Raw genomic sequence first — 16173 nt, forward strand, 5'->3', positions numbered from 1 at the left:
ATAACTAGTTTTAAAAAGAAGAATTACATGGGGATTCCTGGGTGGCTCAGCGGTTTGGCGCCTGCCTTTGGCCCAGGGCGCGATCCTGGAGTCCCGGGATTGAGAACCGCATCAGGCTTCCAGCATGGAGCCTGCTTCTCCCTCCTCCTGTGTTTCTGCCTCTCTCTCTCTCTCTGTCTATCATAAATAAATAAATTTTAAAAAAGAAGAATTACAAAAGCATATTTGCACATCTGAAAATCATCATTCAATCCAGGGAATGGTTGGGAATATAGCAGGCTGGACAGGGTTTACCCATTACAGTTTGTTGGTCAGTCCTCTGGGCAAATTATGAGATCTAAACTTGGGCAGTGACAGTAGAGATGAAAGGAAAGGATAAATACAAGAGAATTTTAAGAAAAATTTTAACTGATTGACTTCAGTTAAAATTAAAGAATTGAGAGGGGGGAGGGGCAAGATGGCGGAAGAGCAGGGTCCCCAAATCACCTGTCCCCACCAAGTTACCTAGATAACCTTCAAACCATCCTGAAAATCTACGAATTCAGCCTGAGATGTAAAGAGAGACCAGCTGGAACGCTACAGTGAGAAGAGTTCGCGCTTCTATCAAGGTAGGAAGACGGGGAAAAAGAGATAAAGAAACAAAAGGCCTCGGAGGGGGAGGGGCACCGCGAGGAGCCGGGCTGAGGCCGGGGCGAGTGTCCCCAGGACAGGAGAGCCCCGTCCCGGAGGAGCAGGAGCTGCACCAACCTTCCCGGGCGGGCGGAAAGGGGCTCGCAGGGAGTTGGAGCAGGACCCAGGAGAGCGGGGATGCCCTCGGGCTCCCGGGGACACTAACAGACACCTGCGCCCCGGGAGAGTGCGCCGAGCTCCCTAAGGGCTGCAGCACGCACCGGAGCAGTTCGGAGGGGCTCGGGCGGCGGCTCCAGGGAGGGAGCTGCGGGGCGGGAGCGCGAATCCCACAGCGCAGGCCCCGGAGCACAGGGCGCCGGGACACAGCCCAGGATCCGGCCTCCCCCTGGGACAGGCAGAGGCCGGGAGGGCCCAGGACAGCAAGGACGCTCCTGCCCCGAGCTGAGCACATCAGCGGCCCCGCCCCGGAGCCTCCAGGCCCTGCGGACGGAGAGCCCCCGTAGTTCCTGCGGAGGCTGAATCCAGGCTTCCAGAGTTGCCATAGCAACTGCTGCTGTTCCTCCCTGGGTCCCACAGGTAAACAACCCCCGCTGAGCCCTGCAGCAGGCAGGGGCAGAGCAGCTCCCCCAAGTGCTGACACCTGAAAATCAGCACAGCAGGCCCCTCCCCCAGAAGACCAGCTAGACGGACCAGTGATACTCCCCCGTGTTCCAATACAACTTGTTTTTGGCCACTCTGCACTGAGCAAAATGACTAGAAGGAAAACCTCACTTCAAAAGAAAGAATCAGAAACAGCCCTCTTTCCCACAGAGTTACAAAATCTGGATTACACTTCAATGTCAGAAAGCCAATTCAGAAGCACCATTATACAGCTACTGGTGGCTCTAGAAAAAAGCATTAAGGCCTCACGAGACTTCATGACTGCAGAATTTAGATCCAATCAGGCAGAAATTAAAAATCAATTGAATGAGATGCAATCCAAACTAGAAGTCCTAACGACGAGGGTTAACGAGGTGGAAGAACGAGTGAGTGACATAGAAGACAAGTTAATGGCAAAGAGGGAAACTGAGGAAAAAAGAGATAAACAATTGAAGGACCATGAAGACAGATTAAGGCAAATAAACGACAGCCTGAGGCAGAAAAACCTACGTTTAATTGGGGTTCCCGAGGGCGCCGAAAGGGACAGAGGGCCAGAATATGTATTTGAACAAATCCTAGCTGAAAACTTTCCCAATCTGGGAAGGGAAACAGGCATTCAGATCCAGGAAATAGAGAGATCCCCCCCTAAAGTCAATAAAAACCGTTCAACACCTCGACATCTAATAGTGAAGCTTGCAAATTCCAAAGATAAAGAGAAGATCCTTAAAGCAGCAAGAGACAAGAAGTCCCTGACTTTCATGGGGAGGAATATTAGGGTAACAGCAGACCTCTCCACAGAGACGTGGCAGGCCAGAAAGGGCTGGCAGGATATATTCAGGGTCCTAAATGAGAAGAACATGCAACCAAGAATACTTTATCCAGCAAGGCTCTCATTCAAAATGGAAGGAGAGATAAAGAGCTTCCAAGACAGGCAGGAACTGAAAGAATATGTGACCTCCAAACCAGCTCTGCAAGAAATTTTAAGGGGGACTCTTAAAACTCCCCTTTAAGAAGAAGTTCAAGTAACTCTGAACGTGAATGGGCTTAATGACCCCATCAAAAGGCGCAGAGTTTCAGACTGGATAAAAAAACAGGACCCATCTATTTGCTGTCTACAAGAGACTCATTTTAGACAGAAGGACACCTACAACCTGAAAATAAAAGGTTGGAGAACCATTTACCATTCAAATGGTTCTCAAAATATACCCTAAAAACTACAGAACACTTCTGAAAGAAATTGAGGAAGACACAAAGAGATGGAAAAATATTCCATGCTCATGGATTGGCAGAATTAATATTGTGAAAATGTCAATGTTACCCAGGGCAATTTACACGTATAATGCAATCCCTATCAAAATACCATGGACTTTCTTCAGAGACTTAGAACAAATTATTTTAAGATTTGTGTGGAATCAGAAAAGACCCCAAACAGCCAGGGGAATTTTAAAAAAAGAAAACCATATCTGGGGGCACCACAATGCCAGATTTCAGGTTGTACTACAAAGCTGTGTTCATCAAGACAGTGTGGTACTGGCACAAAAACAGACATATAGATCAATGGAACAGAACAGAGAACCCAGAAGTGGACCCTGAACTTTATGCTCAACTAATATACAATAAAGGAGGAAAGACGATCCACTAGAAGAAAGACAGTCTCTTCAATAAATGGTGCTGGGAAAATTGGACATCCACATGCATAAGAATGAAACTGGACCACTCTCATGCACCATACACAAAGATAAACTCAAAATGGATGAAAGATCTAAATGTGAGACAAGATTCCATCAAAATCCCAGAGAAGAACTCAGGCAACACCCTTTTTGAACTTGGCCACAGTAACCGGAGAAGGACAAACAGTGTATGTTCTCATTCATTTGGGGAATATGAATAATAGTGAAAGGGAATATAAGGGAAGGGAGAAGAAATGTGTGAGAAATATCAGAAAGGGAGACAGAACATAAAGACTTCTAACTCTGGGAAATGAACTAGGGGTGGTGGAGGGGGAGGAGGGTGGGGGGTGGGGGTGAATGGGTGACGGGCACTGAGGGGTACACTTGACGGGATGAGCACTGGGTGTTATTCTGTATGTTGGTAAATTGAACACCAATAAAAATTAATTTATAAAAAAAAAAAAAAAAAAAAAAAAAAAAAAAAAAAAAATTAAAGAATTGAGGTCATCAATGGGAAGTCCTATAAAGAGAAGTGCTATAGACTGAACATTTGTGTATCCCCAAAATTCACATGTTGAAACCTCTGAGAAGTGCTATAGACTGAACATTTGTGTATCCCCAAAATTCACGTGTTGAAACCTAATCTCCAAGGAGATGCATTTGGAAATGGTGACTTTGGGAAGTGATTATGTCATGAGGGTGGAGCCCTCATTAATGGGATTAGTACCTTTACAAAGAAGACCCTAGAGAGCTCCCTTATCCCTTTCACCATGTGAGAACACAACAAAAATATGACTGTCTATGAACCAGGGAGTGGGGGCTCACCAGACACTGGATCTGCCAGTGTCTTGATATTGGATTTCCCAAAACCATGAGAAAGAAATGGTTGGTGTTTGAGCCACCAACTCTATGGTAGTTTGTTATGGCACCCAGAATGGACTAAGACAAGAAAAATTCATACTAATAAGTACTTTAAGAAATTAAGTGTGGTGCTATTTATTGCCCTCATCAAAATAAGAAAGAAAAGCTTATTGAATATTCCATAATTATAGTCTAGCAACAACAGGAGTAAGATAAAAAAGTAATCCAGGTAGGATAAAGGTCTCAAATAAGATTCAAGTATACATACTCTGCATCTTGACTCATGATGCCATTTCCTTTCCATGGTTGAGATTTTCAGTGAAAAGAGGAAAAGATTTTATGAAGATAATACAATTATTGGGGTGCCTGGGTGGCTCAGTCAGTTAAGCATCGGACTCTTGATTTCAGCTCAGGTCCCTGATCTCAGGGTCATGAGATGAGGCCCCACTTCAGCCTCCATGCTCAGCAAGGAGTATACTTGAGATACTCTCTCTCCCTTTACTCCTCCCCCACCCCCCGCCACTTGCATGAGAGTGCACACTCTATCTCTATCAAATAAGTCTTTTTAAAAAGATAATAAAATTTTTTGTAAAGCTTTTATTCTTTCAGAAATATGACATTCAAAGGCTTTTGATAACCTCAGAGAATAGAAAAGACATTCTTTTAAAAGATTGTTTACTTAAGTCATAAATGTGTTTGTTATGATGAATTTACCTGCTTAAGTTGTAAGTGAACTCAGTAATTATATTAATTAATCCACCATTTGATGTACTATATTAGATGGAAGGTACCTCATTACTTAGTCTAGTTTTCTCCCTGCAGAGTGCTTGCAATCAAAACATACCTGGCCAATTTTGACCCACACACATACATGACAAAGCTTGTTTTTCTGTAGGTGGTAAAATAGTCAGGACTTGGTGTTTAATTTGAAAGATTAAGCAAGGAAGAATCTTCTGGAATGATGCTCAGGCTGCTGGCTTGCGTAAGTAGGTGGAAAAGCTGTTCGGTGCAGCATGGGACACAGGAGGAGGAGCAAGTTTTCAAGGAAGACAGTGAGTTTGACTCTGAATATTTGAGATGCTTGTAGAACATCTGAATAGAACTGATTAACAAGCAAGCGGAGGAATGTGTATGGAACTCAGGAAAGAGATCTAGAAAGTTACATTTGGAGCAGTAAATATTGCCTTTAAGTTATCTAGGAGGAAATCAGCCATAGCATTGATGTTAAAAGATCAAAATGGCATGAAGGACCCTTCATCCTGTCCCCATCAAAGTCCAGAGTATAACAGGTATTCAGTAAGTATTTGTTGAATGAACAAATGTATGACTATCCCTGTTCCCCATAGCCTGTTTCAAATATATCCCCATCACCTAATAAAACTGAAAATGCAAAAGCTAAAGTACTCTTTTTTTTAAATTAAACAATTGCCTCCAAGTTCTGCTGGAGAGGTAGTATAGCAACCACCATCAGTCACACAATTCCCCGATGGAATAATATTTGGGGAAAAGGAGGAATAAGATTGGAGGAAAGTGGGAGCCACAAAGGTCAGGCTGCTTCCTTCTCATCTTTTCCTGGGGTTGATTTGGCTTAGAAGCCTGAATCCCTCCACCGAAGGTGCTCATAAGTATACCAAAAGTCCCTCTCATCCTTTCCATTACTTGCTTTCAAATGTGTTTCTGGGAACCCCTGGGAATACCAACATAGTCTAAAGTCCAGCCTACCACCTCCACGTTTTTTTTTTCATTTCTTCACAGCATTGATCTTCATAACTTAGCAAATTGAAAAGCCAAGGAACAGCATGCCCGTTCCAACAGTATTCTGAAACCTCTCAGGGGACTATCAAGATCCCAGAGGTTATAAGAGATGCCACATATTTGCAGGGTGGGGAGTGTGGACATGGGGGAATGGTAGTGAAAGAAAAACTTTTGTTGCAGCTAAGAGATATTACCAAAGCCTCTCAGCCCAGTTGGAGTGAAAGGAATTAAAAACCTGGGTGGGAAGACTGCCCCACCTTCTGCTCTGATTTTGGCCATTGCTTATTATACTTCAACTGCTTCTCTCCTTAAGTCATTGTTGGCTTTTGTCTTGAGGAGCAGCAGCTCAGAGAGCATAAACCTGTGCCTGGAATGTCTTTCTTTAGAAGCAGAAATGGGATATTTCTAGTATAACTTTTCCCCATGTGTCTTGTACAGTCCCGGGAGCAGCAGGTCTACAAGAGGGGAATTGAGAGTGAGGCCATTACCCATATCATGAAATCCTCCAAAAGATTCTTCCTTGGTGCAAGTAGATTATTAATACAAACATATTTGGTAGGTAGGGGGAGTTCTGAATGGTCAGTGTAATAGGCTCAAGTTGAAACCTCTTCACCAGCTTCTTTCCTCTAGCTTCGTTCCCCAGATAGCAAAAGTTCGCTAAACATTTGCACAATGTACTGAGGGTTCAGTTGGATTAACATGGCTAACATGAAAAATCAGCCAATCCATCTCATAACTGCTTTGTTCTAAGGGCTCTAGTAAGAGCTCTGACTTTAAGAACACCTAGGAAAAAGACTCTTCCATGTTTCCTCTCCTCATCCTCCAAAATCCTAGTGAATTCATCTCCTGAGTTCAAATTATCCTCTTGCAAAGTGGACCCCAGATACTTGGGCCATCCTAACTCCAGCTGTTCTTTTACTTTTTTAATTTTATTTATTTATTTATTTATTTATTTATTTATTTATTCATGAGACAGAGAGAGAGAGAGAGAGAAAGAGGCAGAGACACAGGCAGAGGGAGAAGTAGGCTCCATGCGGGGAGCCCGACATGGGACTGCATCCTGGGTCTCCAGGATCACAACCTGGGCTGAAGGCGATGCTAAACCACTGAGCCACCTGGACTACCCCTCCAGCTGTTCTTTATGGCCAAAGTTGTCTGACTTAATTTAAACAATTGAGTGAGGGTTGATGGTGAAATTGATCACTTCAAGAATGGCCAGACTCTCAAATTCTCTTAGGCTCTAAATTCTTCTGAGGCTCTTCCCTCGGAATGTAGAGGTGTGAGGGAATATTAGGTACACCCCCATCTGAGCAACACCCATTGTTTGAGGAGCCAAGACTTTATTTGCTGAAGAATAGCTAAGAAGTCTGATTTGGTTTTTCTGTTTTCATTTTGGGCCCCGGTGCTTGATTTTGCTTTGTGAGCCTCTCTAGGGACAGGTGCATCCCATCTGCTGACATCTTGTTGGCTCTGAGGTGACACATTCTCATTAAGACAGCTTCTATTTAATGTTATGTCTTCTGTTGTTTTGGTCTCTGCAACTTTCTCCTCTGCAGGTTTCTTTCTCTCCACTGGTCTCAGTGGACCGGAATGGACTACTTGACATTCTCCTGCTCTTAGTCCTCCACCTGTGTTCTATCAGTATGGAATATGGTAATTACTTGATTCATCTTCCAATTCACTGGACTATAAACAAGAGCCAGGAAAGCCAACAACTCCATTTTCCATTGGAAAATGCCCAAGGGCTGGTTAACGAGAGAGGGGTTCACAGGAAGGAAATTAATGGGTTGATGAGATTTCAGAGTGTGTGCTGGGGAGGATCAACTAGTAGGAAGTTTCATACATGAAGTTGAAACCAGGAATCTGTACCAAAACTCAATTTAAAGTACAGACCCTCACTCAGATTTCCCCATGAGATTTACTTCTTAAGCATTCTATTAAAAGATGAGTGTTTGACTGAGTTAAGGCAGTTTGGTTTTAAAGTGGGAGAAGAGTACACTAAAAACTATGTTACTGTCATCATCATCATCACCATTGTTGTGTGTGTGTGTGTGTGTGTATACATATATATTTAAAGGTATATATATATATAATATATTATAGATATATAATTATACCTATACCTATTATACCTATACCTAATTATATATAAATATATACCTTTAAATATATATATACAAATATATGTATATACATGTACATATATATTTATGTATATATGTATATACAAATATATACATATATATTCAAAGGTTACCTCCCTAGTTAGTGAGAGGTAACCTCTAAATCCTTGGAATTTCTCCAAGGATAGAAGTGTCTTTATTATTCATGGTGGACCCCTCAGACCATAACTGAATTTGCACTAACAAGATGTCTCAGGGTGGAGGCTGGCTGTGTCACAAAGTCTAATCATTTGATTAGAGATAAGGGCTTTGAGCACAGGTGGGGAATAGAAAATTTTTTCAGATAGTTCAAAAAAATGGAAGTTGTTCTCTTTTCACCAAAAAGTCAAAATCCATAAATTCCTTCTTATCATTGAGGAGCACCTCAGGATGTAAACAAACTTATGGATGTAGAACACAACACTATACACATAAAGAAAATATGTATAGGGTGAAAAGCAACAGGCATTTTACAGGCCTGCATTGAATGTGCCAGAATGCACAAATCTAGGAAGAGAAAAATTAAAGTTATAGGCCAACTTGATGAAAACTATATTTAAATGAGATCATTTTCCATTATGTAAGACAAAGAATCAATATTCCTAATTACAAAAAATTCTAATCAAAAAGAAAAGGTTAAGATTCCTTAGAAAAAAATGGCAAAGCGGGGAATATAGACAAATTTAAAAATTGGTAACATAGAGAAAGCAGGAAAATGGCAGGAGAGTAGGAGTACCCTAAGCTCACTTTGTCCCACAAACACTAGATAACTATAAAATCATCCTAAATACTAGAAATCTACTTGAAGACTGACAGAACAAATTTTACAACTAAAGGGAGAGAAGAGGCCACATGGAAGAAGGTATAAAGTCCAGAGACATAGTTTTGGAGAGAAACAGATCATGGCTGCTGTGGAGGGAACCATGGTTGTGAAGAGACAGAAAGAGAGAGAGAGAGAGAGAGAGAGAGGAGGGGAGCACATGGGAACCCAGAAAGGAGAGTGTTTCTCCAAAGCCATTGGCTTGGGAAAAGAGAGGCACTAAATTTTGTGAGTTTTTGTAACCAATGGGGCTTAAAGCATGGAGTTGTAAAGGTCAGCAGGCTTGGCTGGGATAGACCTCTGAGTCTACTGCCCTGCTCCTGAAAAGAAGCCTGGCAAACAACCTGGGGGAAGACAGCCTGACAACAGTAATCTGAATAGTGCTTGGGGCACACAGTGGGGAGATATTTCCTCTTCTTGGACATGTCCCTAAAAGCAGCACTCATGGAGACACCTCTTCAGGAACAAAGAAGCTGGCCTGCATTGTTTCCCTCCCCCATCCCTCAGCATAAACACAAAGCCACCTGCAGGAAGCAGCATGGAAGTGACATTGGCTTCCTAACTTGCTTACTCGAAGCCTCTCTGTCCCAGTGGAACTTCCATTCTTAATCATGCTTACTTCAGTCCCAGTGCAGTGGACCCCTGCCCATACCACATCTCCTGACCAGATAGTCTTACAGGGCCTCAGTTGGTGGAGGTAGTGATAGGTGTCATTTTGCAAGCAGACAGGAGCACACCTAGCTAAAATTTGCTACATTCATACCGGGGAAAAAACACTTCCCACAGCAGGCAAAGAGAGCCTCTGCAGATAACTGGCCCTAAGGATGGAACATGCAGAACACAACAGCAGAGCACACACAGCACATACTGGGGACACTCACTGAAGTACCAGGCCCTGGACACTGTATGACCTCTTCTATGACCTTTTCTTCAGAAGGCCATTTCTTTCAGGACCAGGAAACATAACTGGCTTTTCTAACACAGAAAAGAAAGCAGAGACTTAGACAAAATACAAAGGTATTGGAATTTATCCCAAATGAAAGAATAAGGTAAGGCCACAACCACAGATCTCAGCAAAACAGATATAAGTAATATGTCTGATGGAGAATTTAAATAAACAATTGTAAGGATACTCACTGTGCTTGAGAAAATATTAGAAGACATAGTGAGACCCTTACAACAGAGATAAGAATTGAAAAAGAATCAGAGATAGAGTGCAATAAATGAGATTAGAGACATACCTGATGCAATGAACAGCAAGCTAGAAGCAGAGGAATGAATTAATGACTTAGAAGACAAAGTAATGGAAAGTAATGAAGCCGAACAAAAGACAGAAAGAATTATGCAACAGGAAGATAGACTCAGGGAACTCTGTGACTCCATCAAACATAATATCGTGCATATCATAGGAGGCCCAGAGAAAAAAGGGAAGAAAATTTACTTGAAGAAATAGTAGCTGAAAACTTCCCTAATATGGTAAAGGAAACAGACATCCAGATTCAGGAGGCACAGAGAACTCCCATAAAAATCAATAAAAGCAAGCCACACCAAGACATATTGTAATTAAATTTGCAAAATATACTGATTAAAAAAAAATCTTAAAAGCAGCATGACAAAAGAAGTCATTAACTTACAAGAGAAAACCCATGAGGCTAGCTGGAGATTTTTCAACAAAATCTTGGCAAGCCAGAAGGGAGTGGCATGATATATTCAAAGTGCTGAATGGGAAAAATCTGCAGGCAAGAATATTCTATCCAGTAAAGCTGACATTCAGAATAGAAGGAGAGGTAGAGTTTCCCAGACAAAGAAAAACTAAAGGAGTTCATGACCACTAAACCAGCCCTGCAAGAAATATTAAAGGGCACTCTTTGTGTGGAAAGAAGTATAAAGGCAAAAAACACAAAGGCAGTAAAAATGAATATTCCTGTAAAAATCAGTAAAGGAATTCACACATAAAAAGGATATAAAAATATAGTAACTACCTAAAACATGGGGAGGAGAGGAGAAAAGAATGAGTTCAAACTTGAATGACCATCAACTTAATATAGACTGTTATTTGCAGAAGAGACTATATACAAACCTAATATATCAAAAGTCACTAATAAACATGCAAAGAATACGGAGAAATCCAAATATGCATTAAAGAAAATCAGCAAAACATGAAAGAGAAAGACACGGGACACCTGGATGGCTCAGCTATTGAGCATCTGCCTTCGGCTCAGGGTGTGATCCTGGGGTCCTGGGATCGAGTGCCACATTGGGCTCCCTGCGGGAAGCCTGTTGCTCCCTCTGCCTGTGTCTCTGCCTCTCTCTGTGCGTCTCTCATGAATAAATAAATAAAATCTTTTTAAAAAGATAGACAAGAAAGCATAAAAGAGAATGTCCAGAAACAGCCACAAAATGAGTAATAAAATATCAATAAATTTATATCTATCAATAATTACTTTGAATGTAAATGGGCTCAGTGCTCCAATCAAAATACATAGGATAACAGGGTAGATAAAAAAAGAAAAAGACTCCTCTATATGCTGCCTAAAGAGACTCATTTTAGGCCTAAAGACACCTGCAGATTGAAAGTGAGGGGTTGGAGAAACATTGGTCATTCAAATGGATGGCAAAAGAAAGCCAGAGTAGCAATACTCAGACAAACTAGACTTTATTTTTTTAAGATTTATTTATTTGATGGGGGGCCATAGAGAGAGGAAGGAAAGAATCCTTGAGCAGACTCCCCACTGAGCATGGAGCCCAACACAGGGCCATGAGATCATGACCTGAGCTGAAATCAAGATCACCCTCCCAACTGACTGAGCCACCCAGGCACCCAGACAAACTAGACTTTAAAACAAAGACTGTAACAGGAGACAAAGACGGCCCTATATGATAATAAAATGGACAATCCAACAAGAAGATATAACAATTGTAAATATGACCCAAAATATATAAAATAGTAACATAAAGGAACTAACTAAAAATATGATATTAGTAGGGACTTTAACCCCCCACTTACATCAATGGACAGATCATCTAAACAGAAAATAAAAAAGGAAACAATGGCTTTGAATGACACACTGCACCAGATGGACTTAACAGATATTTTCAGAACATTCCATTCAAAAACAGCAGAATACACATTCTTTCAAGTGCACATGGAACATTCTCTGGAATAGATCACATATTAGACCACAAAACAGACCTCAACAAATACAAAGTGATTGAAGTCATACCATGCAATTTTGTGACCACAATATAATGAACTAGAAGTCAATCACAAGAAAAAATCTGGAAAGACACAAATACATAGAGGTTAAACAACATGCTACTAAACAACGAATGGGTCAGCCAGGAAATCAAAGAAAGAATTTTAAAAATACACAGAGGGGAAACTGCGTGGCTCAGTTGATTAAGCATCTGACTCTTGATCTCAGCTTAGGTCTTGATCTCAGGGTCATAAACTTGAGCTCCATGTTGGGCTCCATGCAGGGTATGGAGCCTACATTTAAAAAAATGCATGGAAACAAATAAAAATGAAAACACAACAGTCAAAACATTTGGGATGCAGCAAAAGTGATCCTAGAGGGAAATATATACCAATACCGGCCTACTACAAGAAGCAAGAAGCATCTCACAAAACAGCCTAACCTTACCCCTAAAGGAACTAAAAAGAACAAACAAAGCCCAAAGCCAGCAGAAGGAAGGAAATACTAAGGATAAGAGCAGGAATAAATGGCACAGAAACTTAAAAAATAATAGAATAGATAAATGAAACCAGAAGAAGCTGGTTCTTTGAAAAAAATTAATAAAATTGATAAACCTATAGGCAGACTTACCAAAAAGAAGGGGCCCAAATTAATAAAATGACAAATGAGAGAGAAGAAATAACAACCAATACCACAGAAATACAAACAACTATAAGGGAATATTATGAAAAATTATATGCCAGCAAATTGGACAACCTAAAAGAAATGGATAAATTCCTAGAAATGTATAAATTAACCAAAATAGAAACAGGAAGAAATAGAAAACTTGAACAGACCAATAACCAGCAATGAAATTGAATCAGTAATCAAGAAAATTCCAACAAACCAAAGTCCAGGACCAGACCACAGACAAATTCTACCAAACATTTAAAGAAGAGTTAATGCCCATTCTTCTCAAACTATTCCAAAAAATAGAAAAGGAAGAAAAACTTCCAAGTTCATGAGGCCAGTATTACACTGATACCAAAACCAGATTAAAAACATTACTGAAAGAGAGAACTACTGGTCAGAATCCCTGATAAACATAGATGCAAAATTTCTCAAAATACTAGCAAGCTGAATCATTCACCACAATCAAGTGGGATTTATTCCTGGGTTGCGAGGGTGGTTCAGTATTCACAAATCAATCAATGTGTCACATTAATGTAAGAAAGAATAAGAACCATATTCTTTCAATAAATGCAGGAAAAGCATTTGACAAAGCACAACATCCATTCACGATAAAAACACTCAACAATGTAGGGTTAGAGGGAACAAACTTCACCATAATAAAGGCCGTCTATGGGAAAACCCACAGTTGAGTGGGAGGATGGGGTAACTGGGTGATGGGCATTGAGGAGGGCATGTACTGTGATGAGTATTGGGTGTTACATGTAACTGATGAATTACTGAGCTCTACATCTGAAACTAAGATGTACTATATATTGGCTAATTGAATTTAAATTAAAAAAAGAACCCCCCCCAATCAATATCATCTGCAATGGGAATAAACAAAGCTTTTCCTTTATGGTCAGGAAAAAGATAGGAACATCCACTCTCACCCCTTTTATTCCACATGGTACTAGAAGTCCTAGCCACAGCCATAAGACAACAAAAAGAAAGAAAAGGCATCCAAATTGGCAAAAAAAATTAGCAAACATTCCCTATTTGCAGATGACATGATTCTATATACAGAAGCCCTAAGGGCTCCACTGAGAAACTATTAGAACTGATAAGTGAATTCATAAAGCCACAGCATACAAAATAATGTACAGAAACCTGTTGCATTTCTATACACCAATAATGAAGCAGCAGAAAGAGAAATTAAGAATCCCGTTTTCAATTGCACCAAGAATAATAAGATACTTAGGAATAAAGCTAACCAAAGATGTGAAAGACCTATACTGATGGAAAAAATTGAAGGTGACACAAAGAAATGTAAACACATTCCATGCTCATGGATTGGAAAGACCAACATTGTTACAAAGCCCATACTACCCAGAAAAAAAATCTACACATTTAATGTAATCTTTACCAAAATAACACCAGCATTTTTCACAGAGCTAGAACAAACAATTCTAAAATTTGTATGGAATCAAAATAGAATAGCCAAAACAACCTAGAAATAGAAAAACCTGGAGGCATCACAATTCCAAACTTCAAGTTATATTACAAAGCTGTAGTAATCAAAATAGTATGTTATGGGCACAAAAATAGACATACAGGTCACTAGCACAGAATAGAAAATCCAGTAATAATCCCACAACGACATGGTCAATTAATCTTCAACAAAGCGGGAAAGAATATCCCAGGGGAAAAAGAATGTCTCTTTAACAAATGGTGTTGGGGAACTGGACCACAAGAAGCAAAAGAATGAAAGTGGACCACTTTCTCACACTGTACACAAAAATAAATTCATAACAGATGAAATACCTAAATGTGAAGCAGGAAACCATCGAAATCCTAGAGAACACTGGCAGCAACCTTTTTGACCTTAGTCAAGCAACTTCTTACTAGACACGTTGCCAGAGGTAAGGGAAACAAAAGCAAAAATGAACTATTGGGACTACATCAAGATAAAAACTTCTGTACAGCAAAGGAAATAATCAACAAAACTGAAAGGAGCCTACGGAATGGGTGAAGATATTTGCGAGGGCGTATCTGATAAAGGTTTAGTATCCAAAATCTATAAAGAACTTCTCAAACTGAATACCCAAAACACAAATAATCCAGTTAAGAAATGGGAAGAAGACATGAATAGATATTTTTCCAAAGAAGACAGCCAGATGGCTAATAGGCACATGAAAAGTTGCTAAACATCACTTATCATTACAGAAATAGAAATCAAAACCACAGTGAGATACCACCTCACACCTGTCAGAATGGTTAAAATTCACAGCACAAGAAACAACAAATTTGGGGAGAATGTGGAGAGAGGGGAATCCTCTCTTACACTGTTGATGGGAATGCAAACTGGGGCAGCCACCCTGGAAAACAGTGTGGAGGTTCCTCAAAAAGTTAAAAATAGAGCTACCCAATGACCCAGCAATGAGTAATTGGATAAATACTAGGTATTTATCCAAAGGTTACAAACGTAGTGATTCAGAGGGGCACCTACACCCTCAGTGTTTATAGCAGCAATGTCCACAATAGCCAAATTATGGAAAGAGCTGAGATATCCATCAATAAGTGAATGGATAAAGATGTATATCACATATGCATACATATACACATATACATACATACATACTATGGAACATTACTCAGCCATAAAAAAGAATGAAATCTTGACATTTATAACGACATGGATGGAGCTAGAGTGTATTACGCTGTGTGAAATAAATCTGCCAGAGAAAGAAATACCATAATATTTCACTCATAAGTGGAATTTAAGAGACAAACAGATGAACATAAAAGAAGGGAAAAAAGAGCAAGAGGAAAACAAACCATAAGAGACTCTTAACTATTGAGATTAAGGATGTTGAATAATAATTAATCACCTACTGAACCAGAAAGTACCAGACCAGAAGGTTCACTAGAGAATTCAACTAAACAGTTAAGGAAGAAAATATACTCATTCTCTACAACCTCATTTAGAGGATAGAAGCAGAGGGAATATTTCCTCACTCAGTCAGCAAAGTCAGCACTGCCCTAATATGAAAACCAGACAAACACATTATAATAAAAGAGAACTACAGACCAGTATCTCTCATGAACATAGACACAAAAGCCCTCAGCAAAATATTAGCAAATCAAATTCAACAATGTATAAAAAGAATTATACCTCATAACCAAGTGGGCTTCATCCCAGGTATGTAAGACTGGTTCCATAGTAAAAAATCAAATACTCCAGCATGTCAATAGGCTAAAGGAGAAAAATAATGTGATCCTATCAATAGGTGCACAAAAAAGCATTTGACGATCCAAAATTACAGTGTGTCACTGTAGGTTTATTAGTTGTAACAGATGTTCTAGTTTTGTGTGGGATGGTGATAATAGAAAGGTGAGGCAGTGTGGCGGCTGGAGATATATGGGAAATCTCTACACTTTCCTTTTCCTTCTGCTATGAACTTATAACTACAGTAAAAAAAATAGTCTTTAAAAATTCAAACAACATATAAATGAAAATCACCTGTAATTCCACCTCACGAGGAGAACAATTGCTAACATTTGCCAGACAACTACCCAGACCTGCTTTTCTGTGTATATATGTGTACACATATAAACACACACACACACACAAAAAGCATGCTATGCATGCTTTTTCAATACTTGCTTTTTTATTCAAAAAGCATTGTAGCCACAAATATGGATCTATGTCTTCATTTTAAACTGTCATATATGACTCCAAATGTGGGGAATGTACCATAATATGTTCTCACCATCTACAAATAGATACA

Source organism: Nyctereutes procyonoides, unplaced genomic scaffold (genome assembly GCF_905146905.1).
Source record: "Nyctereutes procyonoides isolate TBG_1078 unplaced genomic scaffold, NYPRO_anot_genome, whole genome shotgun sequence".
NCBI lineage: Eukaryota > Metazoa > Chordata > Mammalia > Carnivora > Canidae > Nyctereutes > Nyctereutes procyonoides.